Source organism: Oncorhynchus masou, chromosome 19 (genome assembly GCF_036934945.1).
Source record: "Oncorhynchus masou masou isolate Uvic2021 chromosome 19, UVic_Omas_1.1, whole genome shotgun sequence".
Classification (NCBI taxonomy): domain Eukaryota; kingdom Metazoa; phylum Chordata; class Actinopteri; order Salmoniformes; family Salmonidae; genus Oncorhynchus; species Oncorhynchus masou.
Window position 1 is genome coordinate 11,913,697 of NC_088230.1, and position 12,793 is coordinate 11,926,489.

Here is a 12,793-nt window from a genome sequence, read left to right on the forward strand (position 1 = left end):
GCATTTTATGTGAAGTGACCATGTAGAATATGCTCTTTCTACATTTATAGGCACCCTTTTTGTGTTTTATACAATCCGTGATCTTAGATAACTGATGACAGAGTCAAAGCAGGTCTCTCTCCTCATTCCGTGTTTGACTTAGAATGTGTTTGAATGACTGGGCTGGCTAATCTGCCAAAAAATCATTATTGATTAGTATACTAGGGAAATTGCGCAAAAATCTTTTTATAGTCACTTTTTTAAATGTTTTTTTCCAACTTAATTTAACCAGGCAGGACAGTTGAGAACAAGTTCTCATTTACAACTGTGACCTGGCCAAGATAAAGCAAAGCATTGCGACAAAAAACAACAACAACAGAGTTATACATGGTATAAACAAACATACAGTCAATAACACAATAGAAAAATCTTTGTATACAGTGTGTGCAGATGAAGTAAGGAGGTAAGGCAATAAATAGGCCGTAGTGGCGAAGTAATAACAATTTAGCAATTAACACTGGAGTGATAAATGTGCAGATGAGGATGTGCAAGTAGAAATACTGGTGTGCAAAAGAGCAGAAAAACAAAAACAAAATGGGATGAGGTAGGTAGTTGGTTGGATGGGCCGATGGGCTGTGTAAAGCTGCAGTGACTGGTGAACTGCTCTGACAGCTGATGCTTAAAGTTAGTGAGGGAGATAAGTCTCCAACTTCCGTGATTTTTCAATTTGTTCTAGTCATTAGCAGAAGAGAACTGGAAGGAAAGGCAGCCAAAGGGGGTGTTGTCTTTGGGGATGACCAGTGAAATATACCTGCTGGAGCACGTGCTACGGGTCGGCGTTGCTATGGTAACCATTGAGCTGAGATAAGGCGGAGCTTTACCTAGCAAAGACATATCGATGACCTGGTGCCAGTGGGTTTGGCGACGAGTATGAAGAGAGGGCCAGCCAACTAGAGCATACAGGTCGTAGTGGTGGGTAGTACATGTGACTTTGGTGACAAAACGGATGTCACTGTGATAGACTGCATCCAATTTGCTGAGTAGGGTGTTGGGGGCTATTTTGTAAATGACATCGCCGAAGTCAAGGATCGGTAGGATAGTCTGTTTTACAGGGTATGTTTGGCAGCATGAGTGAAGGAGGCTTTGTTGCGAAATAGAAAGCCGATTCTAGATTTAATTTTGGATTGGAGAGTCTAGAAGGAGAGTTTACAGTCTAGTCAGCAACCTAGGTATTTATAGTTGTCCACATATTCTAAGTCAGAACGGTCCAGAGTAGTGATGCTCGTCGGGCGGGCGGGTGCGGGCAGAGATCGGTTGAAGAGCATGCATTTAGTTTTACTAGCATTTAAGAGCAGTTGAAGGCCACGGAGGAGTGTTGTATGGCATTGAAGCTCGTTTGGAGGTTAATAACTATACCTACATGTACAGATTATCTCAATAACCTCGACACCGGTGCCCTGCATATTGACTCTGTACCAGTACCCCCTGTATACAGCCCCACTACTGTTATTTTACTGCTGCTCTTTAATTATTTGTTATTCTTATCTCTTACTTTTTTTAGGTATTTTCTTTAAACGACATTGTTGGTTAAGAGCTTGTAAATAAGCATTTCACTGTAAGGTATACACTTTTTCTAATCAGCGCATGTGACAAATAACATTTTATTTTATTTTATTTTTGAAGTTAATTCAAGCCATGTAGACACACCATTCCATTACAAATATGACCGAAGTAGCAATATTACATTATCAAGTCACTAAAGATTGCTTTGTTACAGGAATCTTTAAAAGGGAATCAATTAATATAAAAAGTAAAGACAAGACAAAATAAGGAATATAAAAGACCTGGTTAGGTATTTAGTATCAGCAATACGATGTAATTAACCTATCATACAATGAAGAGATCTACTTTCGTTTAGTTGCAAATTATTCCCTATTATGTACAATTATAAATTTTGGTTTGAAGTCCATATGTCTTCACAGAATAGCAAAAATATATTTAAGTGGAACCATCCTCTATTAAGCTTCCAGGCGTCTTATGCACTGTTCAGATGCCAAATTGAATAGCTATGAAGAGCGGGCTGGCACGGTTAAGAGCTTTGGTTGGCGTACCAATTAGTTTCATAAAACCGCTCTCAACACTGCAGCAGACTTCCTCGATGGTTTTGGGGACGTATTCTCGTATGTCAGCGACCTCTCACAGAAGACCTCCACATGCAAATCCGAGGTCATGATTGTGCCTTTGTTGTGGGTATGGTAGAGAAGCAACCTGTATGTGCATGCAATTAACATATATTAGAAACAGAGGCGTGCTTCAACCACACCGCGCGGAAAGAGCGGCAGAGGCTGCCGAACTACGGTCAAAATTTCTTCGAGTCTCACTGTTTCAGAGAGCACTATATCCCCAGTTCGGTGCAGCGACAGAGCGCTGTTTGAACAAGGTTTTACTCCCCTGGAGAGATGCTGCGTATGAGACGATCGCTGTCCACTGCCCTGTGGTGCTGAACTTCGGAATGACAGTTAACGCTGGCCGCTTCAGTGGTGCTGAAACGCCGCTTTTACCTTATTTACATAAGCGCCACCAGACATTTTACACTTATGACACTTGAGACAAAGTAAGCACGTAACTTGTTTGGGTAATACGTGTAGGCTATCTATCTCAAATGACGCCTTGCAATCAGATGATGTATTATTGCCTTCAGAACACTGGGTGGCAGGACTGTGTAGCCTAAGTAAAGCCAGTGCAAATGCTGACCATTGAGCACAGTAGAAGAGATGTCCCTAAGCCTTTATAGATGAGAGCTGATTTAACATTCAGATTTCCACAATGTCTCTTGTGTGATTTGACATTTTTACGCCCAGCAAAACGTTCAGCCACAGCATGTAATCCTAAATGGACTGTATTGAGTAATGCCACAGACAACAGGGCTTGTTTGATCCCATTTCGTCTTAATAGGTCTAATGCTCTGAGGTAGCCTACAGAGGGTGAGTGGATATTTAGCACTGGGGAGTGGAGAAGGGTGAAGTTGCCACCAAAAACGGATCTTTCCCAATAATGGTTAAGGTTATATGGGGAGGGGAAGCGGATCCCAGATATATACGGGAAACTTCACCCGGAGCCCGAGGAATAGCACTGTGCAATGAAGGGTATATGCATGGTTACTGTAGCCTATCAGTGCTTTTGGCTTGATTTCATTTGTATTAATGTTGAAACTAAATTAACCTGGCAAAGTTGTTGTAAGTTTGTTTTATCAAAAACCCTCATTCATCTTAGCGTTACTGAAGTTACTCAACATTTTGCTGATTCGACGCACATATATCTGATTAGTGAGCTGATAGGTTCATGTCAATAAAACGTAGACTAATTGATTGAGCTGACCCCACAATTGTGATGGCGATTAGAGGGTCGGAGATGACTGAGTATGAATACTTCCGGGTTATATGGTCGTGGTTTATAGATGTGTGAAGGGAACATAATTTGCAGCTAAACTGGCCAGCTAGGTAGTCTGTGACGGTAAATTGATAAGCTTTTGCCTGCGTTATTTAATTTTACAGCACATAAATATGTGGCTCTTAAAACGATGAGTTGTACAAAGTCATGAAATGCAAGGTGGTTAAATTGACATTACGGCCTGCCATGCCGCGGAAGAGCCAATGCTTTTGGTGCGCAGTGACCAAAAGTTAAGTTGCCTCTTCCTCGCTCTTCCCATTGGAATCGCAGTAGCAGAATCAGAGTGCTTACAGTATGTATGCTATGTGACTGCCAGACCCCTCTTTCTCTCTGACACCGATGCGGTGGCACTAGGTAGCAGATTGTCAAACTGCGGGGTGAGGAGCCGCGGAGGAGACGTAAACCCAATAATCAGTGCCACAGGGCCGTCTTTCAACGCGGCTGCAGTACAGCAATCTGACACTGGCATGCGCACTGCAGTTTAGAGTCAATTCGAGTCTCCTCAACCGGAGCCACAGGCAGCAGTGACTATTCCGATAACAGCCGTCCCCAGTTCCTGTTTCCGCCGCAGCTTTTTCCAACCGAATTTTGGACCAAAACATCGCCGCTGCGTCAGACTTCAACTTCGTCAGGCCTCCCCTCTCGGATCTCCCGGAAGCCTGGTGTGTCAAGTGAAGGTACGTGATTTTTCTCTGCTCGTTGTCTCTGTGCATAGCGAACACGCAGTGAGGTGAGCTCCGAGCTCGGTCCATATGTTTCCAGTCCATCCTTGCCTGGCATGTTGACTGCGTCGCTGCTGCTGTTGTGATGGTGGTGAAATAATAGCGGTCACGTTTGGAATGACTTGTCCCTGTAATATCACCGCTCTGACCCGGTGTGCTGTTTTGTGTCCTGCTCCGAATAGCCAATGGACAGAGCTGTTTCCAAACTATCTCTGTTCAAAAAATCTCCAAAGCATATTGCCACTTTAGGCTACAATGTATCATGGAACAAATGCATTGATTTGATGAACAGGACAGGGTGTATCTGACATGCACGCAATACATTGCGAGACATTTCAGACCTATGTGAGAATTGTAATATTCCCGAGACCTGCTGCTGATGTGTTGCACATTCACTGCTTATATTGGCACTGTTGTGATGTTATTGTTATGAGCTGCACATGGATGAAAACACTGGTTTAGTGCCATAACTAGAAAGTGAAGTGCTCTCTCACATCGGGCTCTGACCTCACCCATGAAAACGTGAGGGAAATCAAATTGACACATGACATGGTCTTATCTGACCATGTTATGCTGAATGGACAAAGCCTGTTGTCGGAAGAGTGTTGCTGATGCTGCAGCGCAGTCAGAATAAATAACATCCGAAAGGACATTGGCTGCACATCTTCCATGTGCACGCAGCACGCACAGCTAGACAGACAGGGTATGGGTTCTTCGGGTTATTGAGTGATGACAGTGGTTAGGCTAGCCTGCTGAGCCGCGGTAATGGGTGATACTTCGACCATGCTAAGCTTGGATATGTCTGCATGTGATGCGACACGAGCATGACGAACCGTCCATAATTAATATTTTGTTCTCATTGAGATACCGGAACACAGACCTAGAAAGGCTAAATCGCGCGCGGGATTCTGACTCAATTCATTCCCACCCAGCTTTATCACCCACATTCTTGCTGTAAGTGCTCATGGTTTAGATGTCGTATTTCTGTTGTTTCCCAACTTGAGTTTGGGTTCATTCCAGGCACACATACAGATAGGGCTCTACCTGTGATAAGAGCACATGCCCATTTGCCCTTTTGTTTAGATTAAAACAATAAATATCTAATAATAATTGCTATACAGTTTTTGCCATTGTTGTCCACAAATATTTAGCAACCCCAACAGTTTTTTTTGCTGTAAAAATGTATTGGGTTTACTCATAATATTTGTCTTACATCAACAACTAATATGTAATATGTAATATCTTGGATTTACTTTAGTAGTGTAAATTCAAATAACTTATTCAATTATTTTACTGAAAACATAGGACATTATATTTACTCAATAATACTGTGTGTAAATTCGATGCCTGAATTTCTTAAAGTAGATTCAACACCTGATATTTAAGAAAAGTACCAGGACACCAGGAAACCTTGTCAAACAAATAAACATGTATTAGTTAAGATACTTGACACATTTTTTTCTGTTTAGATATGTACAAATACAAATAGTAAATATGCAAAAAAGACAGGGATGGATTCCCAAACTGGCACACAGGGCACGTGTCCCGGGCCTAGAGAGGTCGGGTTCCAGAAAGCATATTACAGAAACATTTGTAGAATTGCAGGAAAGGTGCTTTAAAATAACATTTTCTCTCAGCCTCATGGCAAAATGGGTAGAACAGCAGGATATTTGTTTTAAACTACACAATTATCTCAGCTTCATGACAAAATGTGAATAAAAGCATGAGATGAGCTTTAAAACAGCACATTTGACAGTATTTGCCCCATAAAGTGTAGAAGTGCAGGAAATTAGCTTTAAAACAGCAACAGTTTATTTTAACCTAATGACAAAATGTGTAGAATAGCATTTAAAAAACTGCACATTTTGCTCTCTGCACCATGGCAAAATGTGTTGATATACAGGAAGTTAGCTGCCCGGGGAACCCCAAATGTGGTATTCCGTCCCTGAATGAGACAATACAGTATATGTGCCTACTGCCATTCACTTTTCTGCATACTGGATGTGGAAAAATAAGCTCTGTGAACCTCATATAAAAGCTACAAAATACTGAAAAGCATTACTTTAGACTTGGCCTCCGACTCTGTAATGATAAAAAAATCATTCAATTGCCTATGCCCGGTTGGTCAAATAAAGGCTGAACTCTATAGACCTTAAGCCAGTAGCTTATTCTTCAAGGCTAGCACTTTTGGAGAGAGCTTAGAACTATCCAGCTCCAAGAAAAGCTTCTGGAACGCCTTGAAGGTGTACCTGAGTTCTTTGGGGTAGCAGAGGTTGAGTGCATACATAAGCCCTACAAGCGCGGAACAGGCCTTTGCAACTTTACCCAGGTGGATCAGTACTTGTACTTCCAGAAGCATGCGCTACCCTTCGTGATTGCACAGACTTTCAAAAGGTTGTAGTGTGAGGTCCCTTCAGCATCCTTTCAAATCACTAAATCAACATGACTATGTTGTCTTTGTCATGTTCTTGCTGTCATCGGTCAGGCTACACAGCTCTCAGTGTTGGCGATCAAATGTTAGAATTGAACTTGCATGATGTGTGATTCAGAACTGGCGAGTGTTACCAGAATACACGGTTGCATTTTCTTAAGTTATGAATCAAGACCAGAATGTTCAAGAGCAGAATGTTCACAAAAATCATATACATACACTACCATTCAAAAGTTTGTGGTGGCTTAGAAATGTCGTTGTTTTTGAAAGAAAAGCAATTTTTTTTGTCCATTTAAAATAACATCAAATTGATCAGAAATACAGTGTGGACATTGTTAATGATGGAAATGACTATTGTAGCTGGAAACAGCTGATTTTTAATTGAATATCTACATAGGTGTACGGAGGCCCATTATCAGCAACCATCACTCCTGTGTTCCAATGGCACATTGTGTTAGGTAATCAAAGTTTATAATTTTAAAAGGCTAATTGATCATGAGAAAACCCTTTTGCAGTAATGTTATCACAGCTGAAAACTGTTGTCCTTATTAAAGAAGCAATAAAACTGGACTTCCTTAGACTAGTTGAGTATCTGGAGCATCAGCATTTGTGGGTTTGATTACAGGCTCAAAATGGCCAGAAACAAATACATTTCTTCTGAAACTCGTGAGTCTATTCTTGTTCTGAGAAATGAAGGTTATTCCATGTGAGAATTTGCCAAGAAACTGAAGATCTTATACAAAGCTGTGTACTACTCCCTTCACAGAACAGCGCAAACTGTCTCTAATCAGAATAGAAAGAGGAGTGGGAGGCCCCAGTGCAAAACTGAGCAAGAGGACAAGTACATTAGAGTGTCTAGTTTGAGAAACAGACGCCTCACAAGTCCTCAACTGGCAGCTTGATTAAATAGTACCTGCAAAACACCAGTCTCAACGTCAACAGCGAAGAAAGAGGTGACTCCGGATTGCTGGCTTTCTAGGCAGAGTTCCTCTGTCCAGTGTCTGTGTTCTTTTGCCCATCTTAATCTTTTATTTTTATTGACCAGTCTGAGATATGGCTTTTTCTTTGCAATTCAGACTGGGATGAAGGTTCACCTTCCAATTGGACAACGACCCTAAGCAGACAGCCAAGACAATTTGGAGTGGCTTTGGGACAAGTCTTTGAATGTCCTTGAGTAGCCCAGCCAGACCTAATATATGGCTTTTTCTTTGCAATTCAGACTGGGATGAAGGTTCACCTTCCAATTGGATAACGACCCTAAGCAGACAGCCAAGACAATTTGGAGTGGCTTTGGGACAAGTGGCCCAGCCAGACCTGATCTACAAAAAGAGCCAACAGAGACTGTACTTTCTAAAAAAGCTGGAATCCTTTAATGTAGACTGTACTATACTGACTCTGTTTTACACATTTTTCATTGAGAGTATTTTAACTTTTTGTATTGCTTGTTGGTTTGGCAATGCCACTGTCAGCCAGAGAAAAATGCTGAGAAGGATTATCACCACAGCAAGCAAGGTACTTGGAGTCAAACAGACAGCCTGGATGAGATCTTTAAGGTCAGGGCCCTCCGCAAGGCTCACAAAATCATTTTAGACCCAAGCCACCCCCTGTACCTGGACTTTGAACCACTCCCCTCAGGGTGCAGGTATAGGGCACCCCTCAGCAGGAAAAACACAACTGGACAATCATTTGTGCCAGGTGTGATATCCCTCCTAAATAGCTGGGGCTAATGTTCCTATCGATTCAGTAAAGCCAGCAGGCTAGTCTTTTTTTATTGGTAAGTAACTGTTATGAAAGTTGTATTGTTCATTTTGTTTTGTATTTAAACACCACTTCAAACCTGTACATGACACTGCAACAAAATTTCCTCATGGGGACAATAAAATCGGTAAGTAAGAGCCCGGAATCTAACATCTCTGGAGAGACCTTAAACAACTGTGCAGCAACGCTCCCGATCCAACCTGACAGAGCTTGAGAGGATCTGCAGAGAAGAATGGGAGAAACTACCCAAATACAGCTGTGCCATGCTTGTACTGTAGCATCATACCCAAGAAGACTCGAGGCTGTAATCGCAGCCAAAGATGCTTCAACAAAGTCCTGAGTAAAAGGTCTTGAATACGTATGTAAATGTGTGTTTCAGTTTTTGTTTTTAATACATTTGCAAAAATGTCTTACATTTTTTTTTTGCTTTGTTGTTATGGGGTATTGTGTGTAGATTGATGAGGGGGAATTTTTTTTTAATCAATTTTAGAATAAGGCTGTAATGTAACAAAGTGTGGAAAAAGTCAAGGGGTCTGTATACTTTCCGAATGCGCTGTTTATTTATGTTAGTGCAGATTGCAATTGGATGGTACATTTGCCAATACCTAATACACTCCTGTTATTTGTTTTTTTTTCATCTTGAAGTTCCAAGTGGGTTAAACACCTCAAAATCATCAACAAAGAGGACTAGAGAGATTCTTTATTCTTGTCCAGCATGAAAGTCATTTTGCTTGAAATATTTACCATGATAACATAACTCAAACCTTGTAGTACTACACTGAACAAAAACATAAAAGCAAAATGTAAAGTGTCCGTCCAATGTTTAATGAGCTGAAATAAAAGATCCCAGAGACTTTCCATATGCACAAAAAGCTTATTTCTCAAAAAAATGGCACAAATTTGTTTACATCCCTGTTATTGAGCATTTCTCCTTTGCCAAGATGGTCCGTCTACCTGACAGGTGTGTAATATCAAGAAGCTGATTAAACAGCATGCTCATTACACAGGTGCACCTTGTGCTGGGAACAATAAAAGGCCAATCTTAAATGTGCAGTTGTCACACAACACAATGCCATTCTCACTATAGGAATATCCACCAGAGCTGTTGCCAGAGAATTGAGTGTTAATTTCTCTACCATAAACATTGTTTTAGATCATTTGGAAGTACATTCTTCCGGCTTCACAACCGCAGACCACGTGTAACCAATCCAGCCCAGGACTTCTACATCCAGCTTCTTCACCTGATGGATCGTCTTAGACCAGTCACCCAAACAGCTGACGAAACTGTGGGTTTGCACAACCAAAGACTTTCTGCAGTAACTGTCAGAAACCATCTCAGGGAAGGTCATCTGCGTGCTCGTCGTTCTCACCAGGGTCTTGACCTGATTGCAGTTCGACGTCGTAACCAACTTCAATGGGCAAATGCTCACTTCGATGGCTACTGGCACACTGGAGAAGTGTGCTCTTCATTGATTCATCCTGGTTTGAACTGTACCGGGCAGATGGCAGACAGCGTGTATGGCATCGTGTGGATGAGCCGTTTGCTGATGTCAGCGTTGTGAACAGAGAGCCCCACGTTGGCGGTGGGGTTGTGGTATGTGCAGGCATAAGCTACGGACAACGAACACAATTGCATTTTATCGATGCCAATTTTAACCCTCCTGTTGTGTTTGTTTCATTAAGTCTGTGTTCCCGGTCCAAAATGACCCCCCCCCCCATTATAGCTATTTATAAATCCATAATAATACATATATTATCACCTAATGTTGTGTTAGATCTTTTTATCAACTTATGTTCTTGTGAACATTACAAGTTTTGAACTTCTATTTGCTCTTTATGGCCTGTAGGCCTCATTGACCTGAGCTCATACAACTAGTTTTTGAGTTTAGAAAAAGCTTAATGTATGAATTATTTTGACTATAACAAATACTCAGATGAAACATATTGTGCTATTTATTACTGACTACTTCGTGTCAAAGTTTAACAAGGACTCTCATGATCAAAGATATGATCAAGAGCCTCACATACAGCATATCGTGTGATCATTATGCTGCCACAGAATTAATTTTGAGCAAAGCCTCAAAAAAGATTTATATCCAGAGCTGTGAGAACATTGAGATATTATTGAAACAATGTTGCGATTGTTTGTGAGAATGCCAACAGGTGTTGTTCCCGTGGGGGAAGATTCTATTGGGGAGAGGTTCCCATAGGGGTTGCCATGGACGCCAAGAAGGGGAGGTGTGTGTGTGTGCTCAAAAAAACATGTATGTGGGGGTCTGGGAGAGGAAGTGTGTCCATCTGATGAATGGGCATGTGCCTGAACTCAATTTTATACACTAATTCTTGTCTCACCCATTAATTTCTAATGACCAGTCATTTTTTTTTTTTTACCTTTATTTAAATAGGCAAGTCAGTTAAGAACAAATTCTTACTTTCAATGATGGCCTAGGAACAGTGGGTTAACTGCATGTTCAGGGGCAAAACGACAGATTTGTACCTTGTCAGCTCAGGGATTTGAGCTTGCAACCTTTCGGTTATTAGTCCAACACTCTAACCACTAGGCTACCCTGCCGCCCCGTCATATTTGACTGGGAACACCACAGGCATACAAAAGTTAAATAATACACCCAAAATGTTATGAATATCATCCAAATGTATATTGTGTGTTCAGATGCCGTGTGTTGACAAAGTCATGGAACCTTATGATAATCAGATTGAATGAACTACATTGTTCAAAGAGAACTTGTAAATCGATCCAATTCGACCGAAACACAGCCGGAAGGTTAATGCACAGAGACGAGATACTGAGGCCCATTGTCGTTCTATTCATCTTCCACCATCACCTCATGTTTCAGCACAGTAATGCATGGCCCCATACCGCAAGGATCTGTACACAATTCCTGCAAGCTGAAAATGTCCCAGTTCCTCCATGGCCTGCATACTCACCAAACATGTCACCCATTGAGCATGTTTGGGATGCTCTGGATTGACGTGTATGGCAGCATGTTCCAGTTCCCACCAATATCCCAAAACTTTGCACAGACATTGAAGAGGAGTGGCACAACATTTCACAGGCCACAATCAACAGCATAATCAACTCTATGCCAAGGAGATGTCACGCTGCATGTGGCAAATGGTGGTCACACCAGATACTGACTGGTTTTCTGATTCACACCCTACCTTTTTTTAAGGTATCTGTGACCAATGGATGCAAATCTGTATTGCCAGTAGGGCTGTCCCCGACCAAAAAAAATCTTGGTAGGCCGAGAGTCATGCTGTTCTTGTGTTTTAAACATATTTTTCCATATACAGTATAGACAGGCACACTATGTGTTTGAATACAATCAACTACATATGCACTGAGCTTGTCTGATGCTTTAAGCACACTGTTTGGTTAAATAATTAAGACACAAATGTCTCAAGAAGTATCCAATGTTTACACTGTTAAAAAAAATGACAGTGAGTCCCTGTGTGACTGGCGCATGTTGTCTTGCTCTCCACCCTACTGCAGTGAATAGGCACCACAGCACAGAAAGTGTTTATTGTGCTGTCCTTGCTGAAGCTGCCACATAATTACAGCCATTTAGTTTCTTACTTGTTTCTGACTGAAAAGTTATGTTACTGAAATCCCTAATTTGTTTAGGAAAATCATTCCCTATTCCCTCAACCCTTGCTCTATTTATGTGAAACATGTTTGCATCGCATGCATGTGACCAATAGGGCCTGACCTATAGCCTATCATAATCACATGAATAAATGAGTTATAACAAACTCCAAACACAGTGACGCCTGACAGCAAAATGGATGCGGACGACGTGAAAAAGAAACTCAAACAAATGTTTACTGGTTCCTCAGTAGGGAAAGGGGAAGTCAGATCTGTGGAAGACATTTTACTTAGTTGTGGGAAATACTGGCGATGAAGAAAAAGGAGGGTATAGGAGCAAGCGTTGCCTGAGTAATATGTGTGCCAAACTGCTGCTGTTCGATTACAATATTATTATTTTTACTGACCATTTGGAACAGTGTAAACAAGAAAAGTGTACCAGAGAGTCTGTTCTAAAGAGAGAAAATATAAATATATAAAGCTTGTACTACAGCAGATTTAAAAAAGTTGCATTCACGAAATGCATTTTGTTTTTTGTTTAGGCGAATTATTCAAAACTCCATTTGTTTCATTTTAAAACTAAAATGCTTGATTACATTTCAAAGCATGAATGACTCGTATGCTGGGTGATGGCATGAACTAATGAATAATTGAGTGATTGATACAGTAGCCTATATATTGACAGATAGGCCTAAGTAAGTTATGGTATTAAGACTAAACAGGATGCACTCTTAGGCCTACAGCTCGATGTTGGTTATACAAGGCTGCTATACTAAGCCGACTAAAGACAGTGACATGAGTTATTACAATGATGATCATAATAATAATAATAGTAATAATAAAAATGAG

At 41.1% G+C, this 12,793-nt stretch overlaps 1 protein-coding gene across 1 annotated transcript in view; it reads left to right on the top strand.

The window, feature by feature from the left end:
• The first annotated feature begins 3,807 nt into the window (after positions 1-3,807).
• Positions 3,808-12,793, top strand: part of LOC135505812 (alpha-(1,6)-fucosyltransferase-like) — a 159,305-nt gene continuing 150,319 nt past the window's right edge. Inside the window, exon 1 of the mRNA XM_064924966.1 lies at positions 3,808-4,106. The gene's annotated coding sequence lies outside the window, so the exon portion shown is untranslated. The remainder of the gene's footprint in view (positions 4,107-12,793) is intronic.